The sequence below is a fragment of the Tachypleus tridentatus genome, chromosome 12 (assembly GCF_004210375.1).
Source record: "Tachypleus tridentatus isolate NWPU-2018 chromosome 12, ASM421037v1, whole genome shotgun sequence".
NCBI classification, from domain to species: Eukaryota; Metazoa; Arthropoda; class Merostomata; order Xiphosura; family Limulidae; genus Tachypleus; species Tachypleus tridentatus.
This window is the reverse complement of record NC_134836.1, coordinates 85,764,437-85,787,103: the sequence shown is the minus strand read 5'-3', so window position 1 is coordinate 85,787,103 and position 22,667 is coordinate 85,764,437. Positions and strand designations below refer to the sequence as shown.

Genomic DNA, 22,667 nt, shown 5'->3' with positions numbered 1-22,667 from the left:
ACTTGTTGTAAAACTCGGTAATGAGATTGATCTGTTGTAATAACACCAAAAACGGATCCATCTGCATCACCGAAGGAAATAATTGTTCGTTGTAAAAAAAATCGTAATTTTTTCCAGCTTATCTACAAAATGAGATTTCATTGATTTTATAAACAATTGTCAAACGTAACGCTACCAAAAAGTTGATTTGCTGTTAATTTTATGAAAGTAATTAGAATAAAATCTAGATCACCATGATACCTAGTTGTATGATTGACGTCAGGTTTTCTCCAGTTTATATGTATAAAATTTGTAAATATAATTTCATTTACAGTAACTACATAATGCTGAGAACCTGTATTGTCATTATTATTAGGTTCTTTTTATCTTTGAATTTTTGGTCGTTTTATTTGAAAACATGGTCATAGGTAACGGCCAACATTATTTCCAGTCCTCTGTTTTTGAAATCACATTAAATAAAATTATGTTAACATAACTACTTTTACTAATTGTTTTCCTATAACAATTGTTTTTCTTTTGGCTCTGACTCACCACTGATTGTAACTGTAATTATTGTAATATAATAGTCTTATTTTTTTTCTTATATACTTTCATTTTTATACTATATTTAGACAAATTCTACATCTAGGCGTCGCTAGATGCTTCTAAGATCTGGAGCACTGGCCATAGGCGCAAGAATTTTCGGCGTTTCAGTATGATAAAGATTATAATTTTTCCATCCTAATTTTTCGAGGCACTAATTGGGAGTTCGAAGAAGTATGGAATAGAATCGGTGCACCGACCCCGTATGCTAGTGCCTAGCGACGTCTCTGTAACTATAGAGTCTATTTTCATATTGGCTTAAAGGTTTGAAACCACTGCAGTTAAATATACTACGCTGATAAATAAATGTAGGTGTTAATTAAATTTAGCAAGGAAGTCTTATTCGTTTAATTTGTTCACCATTGGCCTGGTATGGCCAGGTGATTAAGACGCTCGACTCGTAATCTGAGAGTCGCTGATTCGAATCCCCTTCGCACCAAACATGCTCGCCATTTCAGCCGTGGGGGCATTATAATGTGACGGTCAATTCCACTATTCGTTAGTAAAAGAGTAGCCCAAGAGTTGGTGGTTGGAGAGATGACAAGCTGCCTTCCCTCTAATCTTACACTGCTATATTAGGAACGGGTGGCACAGATGACTCTCGTGTAGCTTTGCGTGAAATTAAAAATACAAACAAAATTTTTTACCATTAAGCTAATATTGTTATCTCGTTAGGTTCAAATGATAAATCAGTAAATTCCGTTACGAATTTGTATACGTCAAAATATTTCCAAGATCTTACAGCACTTTTTTCAACAATAATATACGGTTCCGGCATCACAACTATAACGTTCGCAGCCATTTCTGAAAATTCCTAATCCAGCATTGATAGGCTCTTGATTTACCGACTCGAACAGTAGAATAAAACTTAAATCGGAGAACAAAAAGGTACTGCAAAGTCAACAAACACGTTTTTCTCTTTTGGAACATTTTTATTGACAAATGTAATGAAGACAGTGTTATATATCAGGACTATTGTTGCAGGAAATTATAATCCGAAATATTCTGTGTTTAATGTCGGGATTATTATTCGAAATATGCTAAACCCAAATTCGATTTTTAAACTTTCGAAGCAAGTGTGTTTTTTAATAATATGTTTTATTTGTACTAAAAGTTCATATTTTCCCAGTTACGCCTTCAATATAACACTTGGATCATTTTGTTTTGTTGTTTTTTACGTTACACCATACAAGGCTCGCATGGTAACTTAAAGGTAATTTTGAGGACTTATAATACTAAAGCTCAGGTTTCGGTCCTTGAGAAAGTCAGAACACAGAAAGTCCACTGTGTAGTTTTGTGCTGAACAACAAAGAAATATGGAAAATGAACACTGATTTAATCTCCAAAATTCTATTAATGCAATATCTTTTTAGCTGGTCAAAATAATTTAATAAGACAAAAACTTATATTTTTAAGCTTTATTATAATAAAAAATATCATTATTTCTACAGATATTGGCCTTAATATTCCAATAAATGAGCAAGTCAGTTTTTTCTTTTACAAATTTGTATTTTTCTGCAAATTGAACATTTTTCAACATCATAGAGGGAGTTAAATATCTTGTAACCAAGATCATTCAGTGTCTTTCTGTTTATTCACAAATGTAAACAAGAGAAGTAAATATCGATACAACTTCAGTAAAATTTGATTTGCTATTATTCTATATCAGCCACATGATAAAATACAGTCTGATTTTTTTTATTTGCTTGTTGCCATACTTAACCCCAGTTCAAACCTTCATATAAGGAGAACATTGAATGGAGAAAGAGAGCTAATTAAAATTGTCAAACCTACTGGGTTTTTAGATACTTATATTTAATGATTTTACTCACTCAACAGTGTATTTGTGCGTTTTTAATTATAGCAAAGCCACATCGGACTATTTGCAGTGTTTACCGAGGGTAATCGAACCGTTGATTTTAGCGATGTAAATCCGTAGACTTACCGCTGTATCAGAGTAGGACACACTTAATAATGAGAAATAAACATTTCAACCACGTTCTTCTTTAGCTACAGATCCAAAATTCGCGATAATTTTCAATGTTTCAGTATGATATCGATAACTGTTTTTTATTCTGATTTTTCAAGACACTAATTGAGGATTCGAGTCACTGTCAAATAAAATCGTGACACGGACCTTGTGTGTCAGTGCCTAACAACGTTTCCGAGCAAACAAAGCCTTTACTTTTTGATATTATCTTCAAATATCTTTGATATGTGGTTTGGACAATAACAAATAACACTATGTAGCACAAATTTTGTTTCTGGATAGTATGTGTTATTTCTTAATTGCTTATATTGTAAAAGTACAGAAAATAGTCATTATTCTCTTCAAACTTTGCTTTTGTGATATGGATAATGAAATTTAAAAATTAACCTATTTTCTATGTAAAAACGGGCAAATTTGCACCTTTTCATTTACATAAGGTCTGAATAAAACAACATATGAATCAAGATTTACATATATTTATACTAAAGTTATACAAAAATGTATATTAGAAGTGAGTAGTTTTTCGAGATTTGCGACTGTAATGTAAATCACTTTCACGTATCATCCAACAAATATAGTCTCTCATCATGTTTTCGTTATACGATCCCAAGTCACAAAAGCAAAGGTTGAAGAGTAAAATAGGTCTTTTCTAGTTACTTTATGCACAAGCAATTGGGAAATAACACTTTCTGCCCAGGAACAAGAAAAAGTAAAACTTTTGTTACATAGTGTAATTTAATGTGAATAAAATTGAAAATTTGCTTATTTGATTAACAGAAAAACCACATTAGACTATCTGTTCTGTTCAATACAGATTTTAACAATGTAAGCCCAGAAATTTATCCTTGTTCCACAAGAATGAAGACACATAGTGTTTGTTTGTTTTACAATTTCGCGCAAATCTACACAAGGGCTATATGCACTAATCATCCCTAACTTAACAATAAAAGACTAGAAAAAAGGCAGATAGTCACCACCAACGAATCGTGGAATTGACCATCACATTATTAAGCCTCCAAGGCTTAAAGGGCGAGCATGTTTGGTGGAACGGGGATTTGAACCTACTTCCCTCGGATTATGAATCGAGCGCCTTAACCACCTAATTCTAAGTATAACGAGGTTCCAACATTTAGTGTTATTTGTCTATCTATTATTGACAAGTAATTTCTGTTCACCCTGTAATAACGTTAACTGGAAGTGGTTTTAATAACAAATTATGATTTTATAATCACTGGTAGTTGCTAACAATTACAGAGCGATACTAGTTTTACATTATATCTTCTCAGTAGAATTAGTTGACACTTGTTTTTGTTGTTGAGTTATCATGTAATTGTAACAGAAGAAATTCAACGTTTTTGCTATAATATTTACAAACATTCTCAGAACTTGTGACTAGGTCATTGCATAGATATTGTTACAAAAGAAACAGTGTATAGTATTGTAAACTTCTGATTAATAATCTGGAGATATTTCAAATATCATTGTGATGAACAATCCGAACTATTTCTACATATGCAGTGCTGCGGCTTGCCTAATTAAACACAAATTACAAATATATTTAGTTCATAGGATGTTTCTTAAACATACTTTAGCGTCTATTATCGTAAACACAATAAATTCTATTATTTAATCCTTATAAAGCATGCTTTTTTACTGTTTACTTTTCCCATACTTTAGTATTTTTAACAAGTTAAACTGAATATACACAAAGCCGTAAGATCCGGTTCTAGTAATGATTTCATGTTACTGTTTCAAGCCGTAATTTTGATATAAATATAGTTTATAATTTTTTCACACATTCTCCAAAGTATTACACGTTATTTTATTCATGATTCGTGCATTTATTAAGACTTTTAAATAATTGTCTATTTTGTCAAATATTGATGCGAGACATAATAATTCGAATTTTACATATTGTCAAACGTAATTAAGATCAAGCTACACGTTCGCGATCGATAAATATTCTTGTTGAAATGTAGGCTTGCGCCAATCGCGCAATAGAAACCGTCTCGAGTATTATTTCATCAGGTCGCACGAGCCCACAAAATCATTCACAAGTCATGAGGAACACAAAGTAAAGCTGAATGTACTCTACAAGTAGCAGTTTTACAGGTAATTGAGATTTCACAAAATATAGTGTCTGCCTTAGCTTAGCAGGTATGGTTGTTATATTCCCCTTTTATAGAGATTACTTCCTAATCAAGCTGCAGTGGTATTATTAATATAATAATAATAAATATTCCTGTATTTATATATTTATTTTTCATTTATTCAGTGTGTATAAAATATTCCAAGTTATACACCTCACCTCCACCGCCTGGTATCTCAATAGCAAATTGAAATCTTTTGACGTTAAAAACCGGGTGGACAAAGCATTATGTAGGTTTGCCCTTCACAACAAGCTCGCAATTGAAATGTTTTGATCATATCATAAATGAAAACTTTAGTTGTTATTTTTTGCGAAGAATTTTACTTTTAAAAAATTTAGAAATTTAATTGTATTTCAAAATCAAATTTGGAAAAAAAGTTTTCTTTTTGTTACAAATAAGAAGAGCTACTCTGATAGATGTAATATTAGAAACAGCTGAGAATAGAGTAAAAAAAACAACTTCAAATTTAGAAAACCAGTATCGACATTATTTTGGTCGTTTTATGAATCTTTCAAAAGGAATTTGAACATTAAACCTTTTAGTCCACTTGTGACTTAGTACAACTGTATTTAGTATGCTCAGAGTTTTGAATATGCACTTCGGGTTTGCATGTGGATGTTAGAGTGATTGTCAAGTCTTTCTACATAATCTTGCAAGAATTGGCAATGAATATTGTCTGTTGACCACCGTCTTTTAATCTATCAGTTCAAACTTTGCGACGATTATGCGCATGTAGCCAGCCGTTATGTTGTTTGTGCGAAATTCTAAAAAAGAAATCTTGCAAAGCCATCAAGATTTTAACTATAAAATCCTTTCTTTTAAAAGTAAAATTCGTTAAAGTTATGGGAAAGGCCAAACGTGCAAATATATCTATAAAACGTATAAAATATCAGTGTTTAAAATATCTAAGTTTAAGCCATAGTAATGTATCCGAAAAAAATCCTGAAATTTAAGTTAATCGAGGAAACGCTCATCCAGCCATCAAGAAAAGACGTGGAAAAGATGTTCACTTTGGTAAACATATATCGACGATCAGCATAGTACAATATTCAAATAAAATTTACTTACAAATCGATCAGCGATCGTAAAAATAGGCACTAAGTTCTTAACGTTGTTCAGGTCAATATTAGAAATATTAAATAAACCATAGCAATAATAAAAAACGGTAAAAGATAATTTCATTCTAAATAAGGATGAAAATCAGAATGTAAATAATGACATGATTTACTTTAAATATGTAAACTAGTAGTTACATTACCATGACTCTTTCATACCAATAAGTTGAGCAGCATTTGTACATACGTACTCCCGAGATGTAGAGTGCCGTTCATACGACCGTTGATCGGTTTTTAAATAAAATTTTAATTGTATTTTGTACAATGTTAATTGTTGAGTATTTTAACAGGCCCCTCACGAGCCAGTATGGGATATTTTTGTTTTAAAAAAACTGTCCAATCCGGTTTTTCTTAGTTTTAGCTGTTTTTTACATTTCTATTGGCTAATAAGAAGGCACTCCCCATACGCCGTTTTGGCGTTTGGTCTGTGAAAAATGAATTGAAGTGGTAAGGTGGCTAAAATTCGTCAGCGCCTCACGAACTTAACGGACATGCACAAGACACGTGGAAGTTCCCAAATGACACGCAGAGGTATTCAGGAATCGTTTAGAACAACCTTGTTAGATATTGTGGAGCAAGTCGAGTACAATATTATTCTTGTAGCTACCTTCAAAGTGTTCGTGTTTGTTCATCCTACTGCTGATTATTGTGATGCTTCGACTTTCCCTACCGAATCACAGGTGAAATCGTTCGTATCTCAATTGAAAGCTAACCATAGAAAGGTGATAGCATAAGTGTAAAAGGTTGACAATCACTTAATTAATGATGCTAAGAAAGTAGCGGCATTGATATATACTGAATTTGCTTCCAACGAGTATACATTACTACTAGCTGGTATGGAGACTTGAGGATTCTGTATTTCACTTAAAAATTTATCAGTTAACAAAGAAATATTATCTCTAAAAGATACGCCTAAACCACCCAAATACGTGTGTGTACGTTCTTTCACCCTATTGTTTCGCTGCTTTGAATCAATCGTCTTTAAGCAAATTGACAAAGAATTATAACCCTTTCTTTTTTTTACTCTTAGGTAAATTTGAAGTAAAAATTTTAGAATGATAGCTCTCGTGACTTTTTGTGTATGTATGCGTACAAAGTTTCGTTTAATTAGAGAGTTCTTGTTTGAATAACTTTACACATATAACTTGTAATTAGACCAAAATCGGCACGTAATTGTGCGAAGAAAAACAATACAAATTGGAGATTTTATATCAAGTGTATTTCTCAATGAATTACCTTGAAATTTAGTATGTAAAGTAAGGGTTCAGTAGAGTACGCACATCTACTGAAAATATGTGATAGCTAAACTATCATTGTATTAATAATAATGTTTCTTGCAGGTTGTTTTTGACGCATTACCATGCGTCTTCATAAAGCATAAAAAGTGTAGTTTGTTATAAAGAGGCCTAATTAGTTAACAGTTAAAACTTGGAATGATATTAACTCGTAAAGAGAAATGTAATTATTGATTAATTTTTGAGGTACTACTCACATAAATTTAGTACTAATGTAGCGCAAAAATATTACATCCTGCTAGAATTCGTAATACATTTCGCTGTCTTCAGGGTTTAATTGAGAGTTAAACTGTAAAGTACTTATGCAGTCAGCATGTTATCACATGCTCTGGAGTTTCTAAACCATGGCTTCAAATGTTTTGTCTATGCGGGAGACAGATAGTGGGTGGTAAAAGGATTCACTGTTGCGATATATATTGCAAGGAAGGAAGGAAAACAAAACTTCTTGCAGTAAATACCTACACATAAAGGAAAGGAGCAAAGAGTGTTTGATATGATGTATACTGCGAAATGAAAGCAAGACGAACTTTTAGAGGCAAAAGGAGAAAGGGGATAAAAGCAGGCGTTATGTATTTTATTGGTAGGTGATAAAGATAATACGTCTTGTAGTATTTATGTACAAAGGAAACAATGGGAAGCGTAATTCATGATGACGAGAAAGCCGCTTGAAGTAAAAAATCTATCTCGGGTCGGCTGGTATGGGTATTAACACTTTTACCAAAATAAAGCAAAGAAAAATGTTTTGACCTCCGTAGGTCATCTTCAGGATGATTTAAGAAGGTCGAAACGTTGTTCCTGCTTTATTTTGGTAAAAGGAGGAGCGTAGTGTAGTGGTTATGATAATAGATGGGGAAGGGAGGATAATATACCTCTTATGGTTATATAGCAATAAAAAAGGAAATAAAGAATATTGTCTATGTGGGGGAACAAATAACTTTATAACAACTAGTTGAGGATATTTATTAATGGTTCGAGCACAGTTACACAAAGTACAAAATGAAAACAAATTGTATATTTATGTGAGCCTTTTATTTAATGTAAAGTATCACATCTAGTTTTCATACTGCAATATAATTCATAAATTGAGATTGTATAATATTATTTCAAGTGTTGTGTAATGCTCCCAACAATTCAGCCAAGTGGTTTGGTCAAATTTTATCTTTTCAGTTTTACATAAGTAAGTATAACCTCAAACAAGGTTCTTATTGGGATTTTATTAATGGCATGCTATAATTATATTTCTTTATTGTCTTTACCATCAAGATATCGTTTCACCACATTTGATGTATCCGTGATATGATTCTCTTTTTGGATTTTGACACGATGGGTTATATTTTCAAGGCATAATCTATTAGAATTAGTATGTACCTGTCTGCAGTCAAGGTGTCATTAATTTTGAAAAGATTATTAAAACTATTGTCTAGATATAGCCGACACTTGTACTGATCTTCCACCATATTTCATTTTAAATGTTGTACATTAAATAAATATTGTCCTTCTCTTTCGTTTCGAAAATTCTCGTTGATTGTTGACAACAATTATTATAGTCTTCAGCTCTGTTCGTACGCTGTTGTTGTTTTTGATAAGCAGTTTTCGAGATATGCTTTTTGAGACCATTTCTTGCATATATGTATATTACACTACCTGAGATAACGTTCACATCAATATTTACATGAAGGTTGTTCGCAAAATATTTATTCTTTCAAAGCATATCCTGTAAATAAGATACCCTGCGGTAGTTCACTTGCGGAAAGTTTCGATTTTGTATCTCGATCGCTTCTATTAATGGTGCCAGCAGCTTCACTATTCCTTTCCAAAGTTTGAAATAGAACTGAAACGCAGAGACTTGCCATAATATTTCGTAGGAATGGTTCTGACTATCTAAAATTTTTCCTATGTGTGTTTCTTGTGGTATTTTAGTCCTAGAAACCATAACTAGAAAGATGCATACTATTATTGTTGGATATAGTATATGAATGTTCGTACTTTCTTAGAACTTATATTAGGGAGGTGTTTTCTGATTGAGTAAAAATAAGAAAAGACCTGTGGATAGCAGGAAGTAGTTTTACAATAATTTACAAGTAATGGAAAATGGTCATTCTGGTGATTCCTGTACCATATTATATCGTTGACTCGGTTGCTTTATATGGATATGAATTCTGAGCAATCAATAAGGAAACTAAAAGAATTCGGACATTTAAACTTTGCTGTTCTATGTGAATACTATAGATTCATGAATATTCAGGAGAAGAAATAAATTAATATTTGGGAAACAGAGCTTCAGAGAAGGCTATTGGAGCTTGCACATTAGAAAAAAGCTGAACTATTTTGGGTATATTGCCTCAGGAAATAAAAGCCTGGAATGCACCATATTGATCTTGTAAAGAAAATGTGGAGGAAAGAGAAAAGAAAGACCTCCATCTATATGGAAGGACAAATTTCGAAATACGATAATATTTTTCGAAAGAGCAAGATGCATTGAAGAAGATTTGCTTGAGATGTCGTCAAATCCATTGGATACGTTGAATGAATGAAAGCAAGGAAGCAAATCATAAATGTCAGTGTTTTTACTGCAAATTAAATATTTGGCTTGAAAGGAATGATAGTCTACGTTTTATTTGCAAGCAGAACTAGAACTACAAGGAGTGTTTCAGAGATTTTTTATCTTACGAGTGATTTGCACGTGGCAATGATCCCAATTTCCGTTGATAACCTGACACTGATAAACGTGTGCCATTACAGTATGAACTAATAAAATATTTTGAATGGTACATCTAAAAACTGATTTCGTTTCCAAAGACTATCATTTAAAGTATGAGAAATTTAACTAAAAACTTCTCGTAATGACAGTATGATACGCAATACTGGTAGTATACTTAACCCATCTTTTTAATTACGTAGTTGTTTAATAACTTGGTAAGTTGTTGGTATATGTAGAACATGAAACATAAGTCAACTTAGATAAGCAAAAATGATATGTTTAACCTTAACAATACTTTACACATGCGCCACATGGTCAATTCAGAAAGAGTTTGTTTTGTTTTGTTTTTTTGGAATTTTGCACAAAGCTACTCGAGGGCTATCTGTGCTAGCCGTCCCTAATTTAGCAGTGTAAGACTAGAGGGAAGGCAGCTAGTCATCACCACCCACCGCCAACTCTTGGGCTACTCTTTTACCAATGAATAGTGGGATTGACCGTCACATTATACACCCCCACGGCTGGGAGGGCGAGCATGTTTAGCGCGACGCGGGCGCGAACCCGCGACCCTCGGATTACGAGTCGCACGCCTTACGCGCTTGGCCATGGCAGGCCATTTCAGAAAGAGACCCTTAAGGATTAGGGATAGACGTTCCTAATTTAGAACTTCTTGCCTGTCACCAGCACTCGTTTGTACGATATATTAGGTACAACAAATAATATACTTCCGCAGCTGTGGGTACGAAGCGTTTTCAATGACATATCCAGAATAGAACCTTGGATTAGTTTTAATCTACAGCCCAGAACTTAATTTGGATTTTGATAAGCGGATTGGTGTTGTACAATTGGAAATAGAATTTCGACTTTGATAAATAAATACACAGAACAGTAAATTCAGTTTTATAAGTGCTTAGTTGTCATTACAAATGTAACATTTCCCGAGTCACTTAACAGCATCAGTGTGTAACAATTTGGATCCCTATCGTGTGTAACCTGCTGTCTCAGTAAATAAATAAAACTAAATATTAAGAGCGGTTGACAACCTCAAGTTCTCCACACGTAGAGAAGAAAAGTAAACGGCAATTTCAAGATGGAAAGTAAACAGTCAACAAAAACTGGTCGAGCAACGTTGTAAAGTTACAAAAGTGCTTAAAACTTTCAAGTGTTTGTTGTAGTGACACACTTTTTAAAAATGTAATTGAAAGTTTTATCCTATTCTTTCAAGAACCAAGTTAATTTCAGTAATCATGGTAAAAAAAGTCAGTTCGAAAAGGCTCTTAAAGATTTGTCAGCTTCGACCATGATTTTTTTCGTTTATTTAAAAAATTTAAAGAAACATTCTAGCTCACTTATAGAATATTTTTTGGAATTAGTTATGTTTGTTTGAATTTCACGCAAAGTTACGCAATTGCTAACTGCGCTTAGTTAAATATCTAATGTAAAAAAAAAATCCATCACGATCTTTAACTTCAATGGTATAGCCGTTAGATTGTAACTATGAAAGACTGCCTGAAAGCCCGATACGGAAAGATACTTTACAATTAGACTAGAGACAAACATGTTTGTTCCTGTAGTTATTTTTTTTCATGGCAAATTCAAAAGTAGAAAGGAATGATTATTTCGTGAATCTTCTCACTTGTATTGGTTTGATGGATTGGGATCTATGGATCCACAATACAACCATAGTGGTGTTGAAATGAAATCTAAACTTCAGGGGAACATTTATAAAAAAAAAATATCTATTTGTTAGAAAGAAAAAGGTTTGGACTTAACATCAAAAGGTCCAAGTTTGAAGCATTTGTCGAGTTATACATGATACACAATCTATCATTTAGTGTTTAAAATAGTAGTTTACTGTTGTACGAGCTTGAATCAATTCTAAATTTGATCCTAGAGATAGCGAACCAAAAATGAAAAACAAACAGATCTCAAGAACAGTGAACTTTTTTCAACTGAACAAACTAATGGAGTTTCTGGTTAACAGGTCAATGAAATTTGATTAATACAGACCTCTGTGGTTTTCTTATTATTTATTCAGTAACCTATAAACTTTGTATTAATGTGTCTTTTGTCATTATCTTTACATAATTATTTCAAAAGGAAAATATAAAGCTTGCAGTTTCATTAGATTCAATTTCTTTGCTTTCTGGAAAAATAAATATCTGTTACAAAGTATATAGTGACTTCTCTCCAGTTATTCTTTATTGAAAGAAAACTGCTCTTTGTAACTTCGTAGTTGGTGGCCCAAAACTTGAATATATTTTTTTTAAGTGGCAAACCATAATTTGGTACTTTGAGCAATACCAGTTAAATCATACTAGAAAAAACAAACAAGGAACCTATCGAAAATTTATTTCTTTTTACTACTGTATGGTATTTTTATGAACTTTGTTTTCAAAACCAGTATCGTGTTTTATTATAGTTGATACAGTATAAAAACAAATCATTCCGTACTGCCTGTATATTTGAAGATAATGTTGTATAATTACGTAATACTCCGTTAGTTTTATGAGATAAGTAAAATGGTTGTTTCGGTACATTCCTTTGGATATTATAACTTTACACATGAATAATTAGGAACTATTAATTTTGATCTTTCAAGTTTGATTCTGTATATTAAATTAAAAACAAACAAAAGTAATCTCTTATTTTTCAGTAAATCGTGTATTGCACGTTTAAATTTAGGTAAGTTCTTAATTCGTGTCCTACAAACATGTATCCTTTCGTCCTATTGTCTTTGTAATCCAGCTCAATGAAATCGGAGGTTTTATTCTTTTTTTTCTTTTTAACCTTCAATACGATCATCTAACCTTAAAAGAAAAATCAGCTAAGAAGTCGTAACCTTTATCGATAAAATAACATTAGATTCCTGGATTCAAACTAGTATCCCTACTCTAGCCATTCCCAATAAAACATCTATAAATAAGGTTACAAAAACTGCACAAAATGTTCCAGTATTTTAAGTGTGGCTTGATATTAATTTGGACGAACAGATAACTAGAAGTAATTGATTTATAAATAAAAAATCTATAAATACATCCTAAAAGTTGACAAGCTTTACTACTACTAACAAGTAATAGTTTCAAAGAAAGTTAGGGGGTTAATGAAGCAATATTCTTCTCTAATGAATCTATACTGGCTGTTTTTATAGACTATTTTATATATCTTATATTACTAGGTTTTCAATATTCATTACGCAACAAAAATAACACTGACTGACAATTTTCAGGGCAACTCTTATCACATCTTTTCATAATAGATGTAACGTTAGTAACTCCCCATTCTTCTGGTATTTGCTCCTTCTCTATTGACCAATCGAACATGATAAAACTGGAAAAGTACTGCTTGGTTTTATGATTTTATCTTGTTATCGGGGTTATATCCATTTTGAATGTAACAATTTATTTTAAGTCACAAATCTGTACTGCATCATCTTCTAACCCATTGTCCTAATTTACTAATGATAAATTCTTTCATGATTCTTAAAACTGGCTTTCTAAAAATATTATGAATTTGAATTTAACTTTCTTGATCTCAACATGTGTGTATATATATAAAATACCTCAAACCCATCTATGCAATGATCATTCTCTGACAAGTGTTTTCAATTATATTATCGGTACACTTACTGGAAAAAAACTGTCATGGCAGAATTGTTCGTTTAAAATAATCTGTGTTATGAGTGGGCCCAAAATAACTTTATATTTTTATAACCCCTGATTGTAGTTACGTACGAGTATTTGTCAGTAGCATAGCTACTTAATGGGCTATATGATTATAACTTGCATAGGCTTAACTTTTTGGCTTATCTATCACAGCCTTTTTTAAACCAAATAAGTAACTAATCCTCGGATATTTTACAAATATCAAAGGAATTATTTAATTCTTGAGTTATTTAGTATTTTCATTTAGTAACATTATTTAGCTAACGTTTGTGAGAAACATTTAGCCTAACTTAGAAAAAGACATCCATAAAATAACTGATTAAAACAAATACCACAAGTAAAGAATTAATTAATATGCATGTTAACGAAAATAGCAGCAACAATAAAATAAACATTATTTGAAGTTCTAGCCAAACATCGAGTGTTGGTTTTTCACATAACTTTAGCTCTAAGTATTGTAAGAAATTTATAACGTTAAGGGTAAATTAAAATACTTGCCGTGTTTTATTTAGGAGAGCAGCAATAATCATGCATATTTTACTTATAAGAAGCAAACTATAATAACAAAAACTACAGTATTTTTATTTCTTTTTCTATTCCTTTTGCATTTCGGCTATAAACCTATTGCTTTGGTTGATAACTTAAGCTCACCAAGTGATCCGTTTATCGTATGATGCTCTTATGTAGTACCAAAAGTATATTTTCCAAATGGTTGTGGACCGGCATGGCCAGGTGGATAAGGCATCGACTCGTAATCTGAGGGTCGCGGCTTCGAATCACCGTCATACCAAACATACTCGCCCTTTCAGCCGTAGGGTCGTTATAAGTTACAGTCAATTCCACTATTAACTAGTAAATAAGTACTCCAAGAGTTGGCGGTGGGTGGTTATGACTAGCTGCCTTCCCTCTAGTCTTACACTGCTAAAGTAGGGTCGGCTAGAGCAGATAGTCCTAGTGTAGCTTTCGCGAAATTGAAAACAAATCAACCAACCAAGCCTTATGATTTTATATAAGGAAGATAAAAAAGACAAATTCCACAATATTCTTATTAACTAATAAAATGATCATTTATTTGAGTCATAGAACAATAAATCTAACAACTAAATTTTAAACTAAATATATTTAAAGTGCTCTGGAAAAAAGTCTTACTTTGCAAGTTAAGAAAATTACTAGTTTCAAAACGTAAAAGTAATGAGTTGATTAATATATGTCAGTGAAAATTATTTTTAGTTTCCTTAGTAAATTTTTTTTAATGTTTAAATGAATATAAATTTCTTAAAGTAAAGCTATCTAAGTAATGTCATCGTAGAAGGCCTACAAAGACTGGGCACTTTACTATAACTATCACTTAGTATTTTTGATGAATCACCTTCTCACCTGGGCCCAGAATATCCAGGTTGTTAGGATGCTCGACTCGCAATCTGAGGGTCTCGAGCTCGACTCTCTATCACACCAAACTTGCTCGCTCCTTCAGCCGTGTGGGACACTATAACGGTACGGTCTATCCCACAATTTGTTGGTAAAATAGTCCAAGTGTTGGCGGTAGGTGGTGATGACTAGCTGCCTTTCCTCAAATTTTGCACTGCTAAATCATGGACGGCTGATCTGAAATAAAAAAAAGACCTTCTTGCCATTATAATAGTCTGAAACCGTAGCACAAACTTTAACAGATTCCACAAGGTGTATTGCTTTACTGTAATCTATTCGTTAAGGAATGTGATTCGCAGTTGAATATGTGGTAAGAGAAGTGCTCAAGTTAATCCTAATGTTGAATCAACTTAACTCGGATACTCTGTGGTTAAGGAAGATGACAGAATCCATTATCATAGTCCTTGAACTAATTCTGGAGAATACGAGGGCTGTAAATCGTTTGATTACTGTTTAGAAAAGGCTATTGTCCATCAGAGTGGAAAAGTAATTTTGTGGGATGGATATAGTAGACGACAACTTTAAGGTACACACTGGATTTTATTCATCATTCTAAAGAGATCAAATTATCTAACCTTTGTCGTGTATGTTTGTGATAAAGCACAGAGCTACATAATAGGCTATCTGTACTCTGCGCATCTTGGTCGTGAAAACATTGACCACATCATTACAGCGCATCTAGCAGCTTGCACTATTAAAAATGTTTCTGGTTGTTTATGACTTAAGCAATCATTCGGTCTGAATTCTAAATGAAGTATTGTACGTGTGTGTAAATATTCTCAACACAAAGGCGGGGCACTGCATAATTAACATGACTTATTTCTCATTTGTAAATGTAAAAATTACATTGGCTTTCCACAGTGTTTTTTTTAGAGAATTCGCGTCCTTCGATTTTTATATAATAAAAGGAATAGCTTCAAAACTAATATATTCTTTACATTAATTGTCAATGTTGCTGATCAAAATCAGCAACATCAAACAATGAACTTTATATGAGAATTTCAGAACTTTATTTTAAATTATTTGCACTTCCCGATTGTAATCTAAAGATTATTACGGAGATTGTCTGTGGTCAAAGCACCGAAAAGCGTTGCGGATAATTAATCTATCAGACAAAATCCAAATACTGATGAAACATTATTTGACAATCATGGAAATTGAATTAATGGTACAGAGTTGAGTTCTTACACCTCGACTCCTTCTGCCTTTCCATTATGTGGAGCCAGTTGTGTGAAGGCAGTTACAGTCACTGTTAGAGATGTAATAAAGTGAAAACTGAAAAAATATTTTTACTAAATATTACCTACTATCCTCCACCCTTAAAAGTTCTGAAAATTTCTAAAATAGAATAATAACCACCCGAAAATTCTACTACCAGTAATTCCCAACCACTATCCACATTTGTATATGACATATTTTGTACATGGTTTTAAAGTAATAAATTTTATGTTAGATTTTAAATGCTACAAGTTTGTTTGTTTTTGATATTCGCGCAAAGCTACACAAGGGCTATCTGCGATAGATGTCTCTACTTTAGCAGTATAAGACATCAGCACCCACCATCTACTCTTGGGCTACTCTTTTACTAACAATGGTGAGAGTGACCGTCACATTATTACGCCCCTACAGCTGAAAGGGCGAGTATGTTTGGTGTGACAGGGATTCAAATCTACGACCATCGGATTACAAGTCGAGTGCTTTAGCCACCTAGCCATGCCGGACCGAAAATTACAAACTCTACCTTAAATACTAGAGGTAGGTCATATTTTTCTATGTTGTAAAATTATTCAAATATAGCGCGGGAAAGATGATACACCCCCGGCTTATGGAAGTTAGTTTTCTGTACTCAATAAAATTGAATGTGAAGTGTGGTGATCAACTACCTCTAGTGACAAAAAGCCCTCGCTAAGTATTTATTTAAAAATATACTTTCAAATTTATTTAAAAACCCTGGTAAAACCTTTTTTTATTTGATAGTATTTATAGCCGTTGTTTTCTAGTTTATTTACGAATAGTATAACATTATTCTTAATGAACTCATTGTTATTACAGACATCTCTTAAATTTATGATGTTGTATTTTATGTTCAGTTATTATAACTTGCTAGAAACGTACTGACTAAAAAAATCACTTTTTGCTGAAACAATAGGTAAGAAGTGGACATATAAAAAAGAAGAAAAAATATGGGCATTGTATCCGGTGTTTTTCAAAGAACTAAATGTTTATCAACTGCGAAGTTTGCAAACGTTTCGTCTTTGTAATAACACTTCTAATCTGCACGGCCTGTTTTATCAGCATGCTTTTTTATATGAAGGTTATTGCATTTTTTGAGGAAGGTAAAAAACTGCATTAGCGTTACAAGTTTCAGCGTCTGAAACATAAAAAGATAAGTGTGTCTCTACTCATTTTTATTCTGACCAAACAACATCTCCTTAGGGAGTACATTTCAGTCAGAAGATAAGGCTGAAATGGATTTTTTTGCAATAAAAGCTTATAAATATAACCAACAATAACATGAAAACGAAACAAAGCGATACGAACACCTGCTGTGTGTGTCCGTGTTTTGGAGAGTGAGGTACAACAGTAATGTATGAAGATATATATTTCTTCACAACAGCTAAGTGATAGTAACTAGTAAAGCAAGTGTGGATGGTAAGAATGGCGATCAGCTTTTCTTTCAACTAATACATAGAAAACAGTTTATTTTTCGTTCTGCACATGTAGCGCTTCTTTGTTTGTTATGCATGTGTTTATAATACTTTATTGTTTACTTGGCATGCTTCAGTACATGTGTAACGCAATTTTGTTTATTTTTGCATGATTAATGCATATGTAAAGCTTTTTCATCATAGTTATAAATTATTTATGGTTTTATTATACGAGAGAATCTAAATACAAAAGTATCATATATAAGATTACGTAAGAATTTTTGTTTTTATTTAGCTTCATCAAATTCTAAGCGAACATTTGTTAACATGTGCTTCATAGGTTGGCCATTGAAGTTAAGTATAATGACACAACGAAACATTTGAAATCGGGCTGAGCTCTACTTTTCGTTGAATTTTTATTACTGTTTATTATATTCTCACATTATCAATTGTCTTAATAATGAAAAAAGTTAAGATTTTTACATTCTAATGTTTCTGTTTTATTCTTTATTCAGCTGGCACGTAAAAACAGAAAATGTAGGATAGGTTGCAAAATTAGTTGGGGTCTCTCAAGTTTTGTTTGTGGCTAAACAAAAAGTCGTATATTAAGAATCTTATTATGTTAGATCATGGTGTGAAGAAAGAAAGACATAACACTGTGAATTACATAAAGTTTAAATAAATAGATAGTTAAGCAAACATATCACACAAACATATACTCTTTCTAAAAACGGTAACTGGACAAACTGTATAACTAATATGCAAAGTAAAAAGTTTGTCCTAGGTGTTTTAACACTTTTCTGTTTAGTCTGGTTGGTTGCCTGTAATTCTAAATTATCCAAATTACGGTTATGTTGTTGTAGAAGAAAAGATAACAGAACAAATGTCTGTAATTTTCAGTTAACACCGGTGGTAATTATAACAACGTTTGGATGAGGTACATTAATTAAGTAGCAACAGAAACATTTATTTTGATTCTTGACTTTTTGATTTCACCATAAAGTCAGTCAGCAGAAAATGGGCAACCAAGGGATTTTTTAAGAATATCTTGCTCAGTTCAATATTACCAGAACTGTGGAAAAATGTCCGTGATGACGAGAAAACTCACTTGTAGAGAAAATTATATATGTAAAAAACGGCTGGTATGGGTAGAGAAAGCACTATGTAAAGAATTGAACCTGACGATGACTGAGAAGGTCGAAACGTTGTTCGCTCCTCTACATAGTGATTTCTCTACCCGCACCAGCCATTTTTACATATATGAAAAGATGTATAACGTGGAAACATTTCTTTAATTATTCAAAAAAAGACTCCCAGAAGTGCTAGCAATAGCGCCACAAGCATATATTGTGTAACCATGTGAATTAACATCTATTTACTAGTTCATTTACTGTACAGTATAGTCAGCACATTTGTGTTCAAAGACGCAAACACAGAAATAAAACCCACGAACAACGATAAAACAAACCAGTACCTCTGTTACATAAAAGCTCTTCCTTGATATACTCCAGATTTACTAAACAAATCTATATTTATGATATTTTACAATACTGATACCGAGTGTCTGTTATTACAGAGCTTATAAGTATAAATTATGCTCAAGAAAAAAACCTTTTCCAAGAGTTTTCAGACATTATTCAGCATATACATAAAATATTTTTAACAATTACAGAACGTATTCACAAGAAATATAAATGTAAATGGACCTACGCATTTTTAGTTTAGTTTATTGAAAATGTTTATGTAAATTTGTAAATTTTTCTGCTGTATGTTTCATTTTTTGTTTTCTAGAGTGCTGGTACCACAGGTTTAAACATTATATATATACATATTATTTGGTAGAAGCTCTTACTCTGAATAAATGTTCTGTGTGTGGTTTCTAAAGCTAATAATTGAAATTAATTTAACTTTTATATGTACGAAATTAGTGGGTTCTTTTAAATTGTGTCAAAATACATAGGCACTTTATGATACTGATAAAAAATTAATTAGAAAGTGAAGCCAATATATCCAGAGTGAAAACCTAAATTGTCACTCTTAACAAAATTCAAAATTGTAATATTAATCAAAATAAATTGTAATAGCTTTTCACGATGCAGATTGTGTGTTAATGTAGGAATGAAAATAGGTTTATAATGACAAACCTATATTATGACGAGAGTTTTATCATATTTTTAATGTTTAAAGAATAATTACCGTAGCAACGAGTGCTTTTCTTATAGCAAAACTACATTGGGCTATCTGCTGACTCCACCGGGTGAATCGAACCCCCTAATTTTAGGGTTGTACATACCCACGATCGATTAGGGTCAGTGAATACTATACTAGAGTTTGGGATGATGTAGGTGAAAGTACCTTACATCTAACCTTGACAGCTGTAATTCATCAACACTTTTTAGAGTATGTCTGATAGATAGGATATCCTTAACCCTCTTGCTGCAGATCTTTTTTTTTTAATTGTTTTCGTAATTTCTTAAGTGATAAATTTTTAATATCGTGTTTTCGTGTTATTATCACAATCGAGAATTTATTTGTTTTGATAAATATTATGATTTTGAATTTTGTTGTGAAAAATGAGAAAACTGCATTATGAACAGTGATAAATATAACTAAATAAAAGAGAGGGATATGGGAGTAGAATTTATACAGCGATAAAGATTCTACATACATCAGATATAACATTTGTAGAAGAAAATTAAAAACACATATGAGCGATAAAGCTTACCACATCTCTTGTATAAAACTCTCACTCGCTATCTACAGTAACTTATATTTACTCTGTATGAAATTGAAGTAAAGAAAATTAAAACAAATTACGACAACCACACAACTGGAAAGGGGATGTTAAGTAAAGCTAAGTTGTTATTTAAGTACCGTGAATGAAAGCGAAATTTACCTTTTTAAATAAATGAAATGCAATAAATACATCCAACCAACCTATGTGGTGATAAATATTTATCAAGATTAAACAATATAATTATATTTATATTAAAGCCTACTTTTATATCTGTTGAAATTTATATACAATTATATACAACTTCTAACGATAACAAATAGATTGAGTCACAAAACTCAGTTTTGATATACAGTTTTCCAATAACTTAATTTAATGACAGATGGGAAGGTAATGTCATTAAATTAACCATCTCTAGAGGCAAGTACTGAAAATAGTGCCTATAGTTTGATTTAATATTTAGAGACTCCTATATGAATCATAAACATTGCCTCCTCCAATAATATAGGTATTAAAACTTTAATTCAAATAAAGTACAAAAGACGTTTCGACTACTGGTCACTGCATATATTAGTTACGGAATGCTTAAAGTTCAACGTTCATATTGTTAGCATCTACATATGAATCATAAACATTGCCTCCTCCAATAATATAGGTATTAAAACTTTAATTCAAATAAAGTACAAAAGACGTTTCGACTACTGGTCACTGCATATATTAGTTACGGAATGCTTAAAGTTCAACGTTCATATTGTTAGCATCTACATTTATTTTGTAATCCATACTGGTAAAAAAGTGACAAAAGTGAGGCAAAGGTTTGACGGCTACTCAACACTTGTTTGTTTACTATGAAGATTTGCAGTAAACGTCTGTTTGAAATATATATTTTAACAAATCGGATCCTAAAAATATAATCAAATTCAACACAACACTTTGGAGCAAGATTAAAGTTTACATAGCTAACGAAGTTCCAAGTTTTTTCTTAAAGTTTACTATCTACATTAGATAAAGGTAATGACGATTTCCTTATATTTTCATGCCTTTTTAATCTAAAGAACAAACATAGACACAAGAAACTTTGAAATAACTGCAACGTATCTGAATAACAAGAAGCGAAAAGTTTATGAACTTTGAAGTTTCAAATACAACGCTGCTACATGATAAAAGTTAAGTCGTTTTTTTTCTTAAATGTCTTCGTAATCTAGAAAGTAAATGGTAAATTCGACTCAAAATACATATCTTTAAACAAGTGGAATGAGGATCACCTTAAAAAACGTATGTGTTTTATTTTTCTTCATATCGGTTTGTTAGGTATTAGTTTTTTTAACTAGTGGTTTATTTGCAATATTATATAATCGTTATCAAACAATTGCCACAACATGTTTACATGTGTTTTATGCCTCAATGTTTACTGAGACTTACTGAACATTTACTGGAAATATAGCGTTTACTTAAAATTAATTTTTCTGAAAGTATTTTTAATTTCAAGTTTGAAGAAATAAGATATTTTTAAAAGATCTTCTGCGTTCTGTATTTGAAGTTTACCAACTTACACTGCTGAAAGATGTATTATACTTCGATACTCGTCGTTTGGTTTGTTTAGAATTTTGCACAAAGCTCCACAAGGGTTATCTGCACAAGCCGTCCCTAATTTAGCAATTTAAGACCAGAGAGAGAGTAGCTAGTCATCACTACCCACTGCCAACTCTTGGGCTACTCTTTTACCAATGAATAGCGAGACTGACCGTAACATTATAACGCCTCCACGACTGAAAGGGCGAGCATGTTTGTGATGGGGATTCGAACACGGGACCCTCGGATTATGAGTCGAGTGCTTTAACCACCTGGCCATGCCGGGCCGATTATCGTGGCGGACACAACACGGATAAACCACTGTTATTATAAAACACACATACCACATGTTCACATCACTTTCAAATAGCCATAGTAGGATCCTAAATTAGGTAAAGTGTAAAAGTATGTTACACACCTTCATGTTTATATCATCTAAGTTTTTCATTTAACATTTTATTGAGTTACCTTACTATATCTATTCAATAATAAAATTGTTCATAATGAAGTGTTAATTGATCTTTTTAGGATGCTTTATCTATTTCGTTTAGTATATGTTGCAATTTAAAATATGATTCACTTCAAAATATGTATCTTAATGCTCTTAACTTCTTGAAATATTAGACATGAAATGGAACGGTCTCAGGACATTTTAAAAACACGGGTTGGGAAAATAAAATATTTTTACTATCTTTTTATTATTATTTACACGTTATAGCTATTACAGTAAGAAAGATTTGTTTTTGTTACAGGTACTAACGTTTCAATCGCTAATGCAATCATTCGTAAG

The 22,667-nt window shown here is 32.1% G+C and overlaps 1 pseudogene across 1 annotated transcript in view; it reads left to right on the top strand.

Moving 5' to 3' along the window:
* Positions 1-4,604: 4,604 nt before the first annotated feature.
* LOC143233880 (5-hydroxytryptamine receptor pseudogene) overlaps positions 4,605-22,667 on the top strand; it is a 56,299-nt pseudogene continuing 38,236 nt past the window's right edge. Inside the window, exon 1 of the transcript XR_013018371.1 lies at positions 4,605-4,684. The product of XR_013018371.1 is annotated as a 5-hydroxytryptamine receptor pseudogene (transcript). The remainder of the gene's footprint in view (positions 4,685-22,667) is intronic.